The following is a 4538-nucleotide window of genomic DNA, read 5'->3' as shown; positions in this document are numbered from 1 at the left end:
ATGGAAACCGTTCTTTTTCCTCTCAAGGCCAGAAGTTCCTTTACCCTACGAACCCAAAATAGAATAAGATGAAATAAAATTCAAAAAGAGAAAATGAAATAAAATAAAATAAAACAACACGAATGAAATGGAACGAAAAAGAAATATAATAAAAATGAAATAGAGAAAAAAAAACACAGAATAGAAATGAAATGCAAAAAAAACAAAATAGAATGAGATTAAAATAGATTTTTAAAAAAATGCTATCGTTCGGAAAATCATCGCTTTCTGTTCCTCTTCTAACTGTCCGGATTCATGCGGATTCATGCGGATTCTTGCGGATTCATGCGGATTCTTGCGGATTCTTGCGGATTCTTGCGGATTCATGCGGATTCATGCGGATTCATGCGGATTCATGCGGATTCATGCGGATTCTTGCGGATTCTTGCGGATTCTTGCGGATTCAAGCGGATTCATGCGGATTCATGCACGGATATCCCCGGCCCCCCGCGCGGCCACGTTCCCGCGATGCCCCGCCAAGCTATGCCGCGAGAGGGCGCGCGTGAGAGCACCATTTTCATAAATCCCCGTTTGGAAAATGATGGCTGGACGAAGCTTAGCCCGAAATTGGAAAGCTGGCGGCCGTTCTCGAACCCTTTGCCCCCTTCCCCCCCCCCCCACCTTTTTCCCCCTCCCCTTCCTCCTCCTCCCCCTTTTCTTGTCCTTTCTCCTTCTACTTCCTTTTCATTCTACGTCTTCTCTCTCTTCCCTTTCTTTATCTTATCTACAACCTTTCATCTCCTTTTCGTCTTCCTCTATGCCTTCCACTGCCTTCCATCTCTCTCTCTCTCTCCCCCCACCCTCCATTTCCCCCCATCGCCCCCACTTCCCCCTCCTTCCCCCACCCAAAAACAACCTCACTCGCTCATAAGACCCATATTTCAACGCTTTGTCTATAGGATAATCAACTCTATTCAACCCTGTCGCTTGGTTGTGTCTTCTCCCCTCCTCCCTGTTCCCCCCTCCCCTCTCCCCACCCCCGTTTGCCCTCCCCAGTCTCTCTCTCTCTCTCTCCTCCCCCTCTTCCCCCTCTCCCCACTCTTCCCCCCTCTCCCCTCCTCTCAGTTTGCCCCCCTCTCACCACCCATCTCTCTCTCTCCTCCCCCTCTCCCCACTCTTCCCCCCTCTCCCCACCCGTTTGCCTCCCCCCTCTCTCGCTCCCCCCCATTTCTCGCACTCCCCTCCCCCGCTCCCCTCTCTCCCCCCCCCAGTCTGCCCCCCTCTCTCGCTCTCCCCCCCCATCTCTCTCTCCCCTCCCCCGCTCCCCCCTCCCCCCTTCTCCCGCCACGATGACCGGATATTCAAAATGGCCGCCATAGCCTTTGATTGAAGAGATATTGTTAAATGCGCGTGACAGGTGAGTAAATCGCCAATGCGAGGGGAAGCGAGGGGGAATCTTTTGAGGGGAAGTTGCACTGTTGCAAGGGGAAAGAGGGGGTGTAGAGAAAGGAAGTTGCACTGTTGCAAGGGGAAAGAGGGGGTGTAGAGAAAGGAAGTTGCACTGTTGCAAGGGGAAAGGGGGGTGGGTTGAAGAGGGAAGTTGCACTATTGCAAGGACAAAGGGGGTGGTTTGAAGAGGAGGGAAGTTGCACTGTTGCAAGGGGAAATAAGGTGGGTTGAAGATGAGGAGACTTTGGTGGGGTGAGGAGGGGGGTTAGAGGGGGAGGGGGAGAGTTAGGTGGGGGGAGGAGTTGTGGGTGGGTGGGGAATGAGGGAGAAGTGGGTGTGGCTTAGGGAAGTAGGGAGGAGAGGTGGGTTGGAGGGAGGGGTGAGGGTGAGGGAGAAAATTAGCTTGGAGGGGGCTGTGAGAAAGAGGGGGGGTTGACACACAAGCACACACACACACACACACACACACACACACACACACACACACACACACACACACACACACACACGCAAGCACACACACACAAACACACACACACACCTCTCCCCACACACACACATATCCTACATACATACATACATCTCAACGGAAACACAACACTCCCCCTCCTCCCCTCCCCCCACCCCTCACCCATTCACCCTACAAAACCCCTTATTAACCCTAAAACAGACAGACAAACTGCTTCAACAACCCCTCATCACCGAAAATAGCTACAAACCCCATATTAATAATAGCTTGAAGGCAGGATGAAGGAGGGGTGGGGAGTGGGGGGAAGGGGGGGGGGAGAAAAGGGGGGTGGAGGTGGGGGATGGGGGAAAGGTGAGGTGAGGGAGGGGATGGGGGTTGGGGGAGGGGGAGGAGGGGGGATTCTATTTATCTTTCCTAACCTGTCATAAGATGTAGTTACGTGACACAAGACTGGAAGGAAGGAGGAAGAGGAGGAAGGAGGAGGAAGAAGGAGGAGGAGGAGGAGGAAGGAGGAAGGGAGGAGGCGAGGAGGAGGAGAAGGAGGAGGAATGAGGAAGCGAGGAGGAGGGGAGGAGGAGGAAGGAGGAATGAGGAAGGAGGAAGGAGAAGGAGGAGGAGGAGGAAGGAAGAGGAGGAGGAGGAGGATGAAGGAAGGAAGGAGGAGGAGAGGAAAGAAGGAGAGGAGAAAGGGGGGAAGGGAGCAGGAGGAAAGAGGAAAGGAGAGAGGAAGAGAGGGGAGGCGAGGGACGAGGGAGGAAAATGAGGAATAGGGGAGGATGATGAAAGGCGGAGGAAAAGACAGTAGGAGGAAAAGAAAAGGAAGGAGAAGGAAAAAGGTAAGAAGGGAAGAAGAGGAAGAAGAGAAAGAAGAAGAAGAAGAAAGGAGGTAAGAATAGGAAGAAGAGGAGGAGAGAAAAGAGGAAAAGGAGAACGAAAAGGGGAGGGAAGAAAAGCAAGAAGAAGAAGAAGGAAAAGGAGGAAAAGGAGAAGAGGGGGGAGGGGGAGGGGGGAGGGGGGGAGGTAAGCGATTGTGAGAATTTTTTCTTCTTCCTTTTTTCACCAATAATTTTTATTTTTATTATTATTATTGTTGTTGTTTTGTTTTGTTGTTATTATAATTACTGTTGTCAGTATTTTTTATTATCATTATCATCACCGTTTTACTATTATATTATCATTGTTATTATTATTATTATTATTCAATTATTATCAATTGATTATTAGCATTATTATTCCACCCCTTATGTCCACCACACCCCCTATACCCTATAAGACCACGCTACTAAATCATTATCATCATTATTGAGATTGTTATCATTATTAATTATTACTCAATCACACATGACTAATTATTACCTATTATTGTTATTATTATTAAACATTATCTTTATTCTTATCATTATTTTAATTATTATTATTATCATTATTATCATTGTTATTATTGTTTTTATTATCATTATTATTATCATCATTACCATTATCATCATTATCATATCGATGTTATCATTATCATCATCAAGGTTATTATTTCTTTTTAATGATTATAATAATCGTTGTATCATTATCATCCTTATTTTGTTTGTTTGTTCCTTTTCCCTTCTCTCTCTCTCTCTCTCTCTCTCTCTCTCTCTCTCTTTTCTCATCTCTATCTCTCTCTCTTCTCTCTCTCATTTCTCTCCTCTCTCTCTCTCTCTGGATCTCTCTCTTTCCGCTCTCTGATCTATATCATCTAATCTAATCTAATCTATTTGCCTCTCTCTCTCTCTCTCTCTCTCTCTCTTTCTCTCTCTCTCTCGCTCTCTCTCTCTCTCTTTCTCTCTCTCTCATCGATTTCTCATTAACGTTCGCAATTAATTTTGAAGCGAAAAACGAAATAAACAATGATAATATCAATACAAATAATAACAGTACACTGGAAGACGTAAAAAATTACCTTAGCTCATAATTGGAATCCGATAACTTAATTAAACTAAAATTAAAACTTAATTACCAGGTTAATCAGCAAGAAACCTAATCAACGAGAAAAAAATATATATATGTATAGAAAAAGGGGAGAGGGAGCGAAATATAAAATTATTTCATCGCTAAAATCTGCTTTTATGCTGTATTTTCATATTCCTCTCACCCCTCCCCCCCCTCCCCTATGTGTGTGTGTGTGTGGTGGTGTGTTGTGTGTGTGTGTGTGTGTGTGTGTGTGTGTGTGTGTGTGTGTGTGTGTGTGTGTGTTCTCTTTTTCAATTTTTTCTTCTTCGTTTTCTTATATTTTTTTCCATTTCTTCATTCCACCTTTACCAGTTATCGTTGATGATTTTTTTCTTCAAATTTCTTCACTCTAATCATTCATTCATCTTCTATCACTCCCTTTTTATCTACTTATCTTATCAGTAGTAGTAATAGTAGTAGTAGTAGTAGTATCATTTGTTATATTATTATAATTATAATTGTAGTAGTAGTAGTAGTATCATTTATCACATTATGATTATAATTACTATTATTATTACAATTAGTACTACTAATATTACTACTACTACTGCTCTTATTACTATTATCTACTTAATTTCCATTTATATTTATATCTATCCCCCCCCCCCCCCCTCGCGCAAAGACCCGGATCCAAGATGGCCGCCGGCGAGCCATCGGC

The sequence above is a fragment of the Penaeus monodon genome, chromosome 2 (assembly GCF_015228065.2).
Source record: "Penaeus monodon isolate SGIC_2016 chromosome 2, NSTDA_Pmon_1, whole genome shotgun sequence".
In the NCBI taxonomy this organism is placed as follows: Eukaryota; Metazoa; Arthropoda; class Malacostraca; order Decapoda; family Penaeidae; genus Penaeus; species Penaeus monodon.
Note: the sequence above shows the minus strand (reverse complement) of the source record.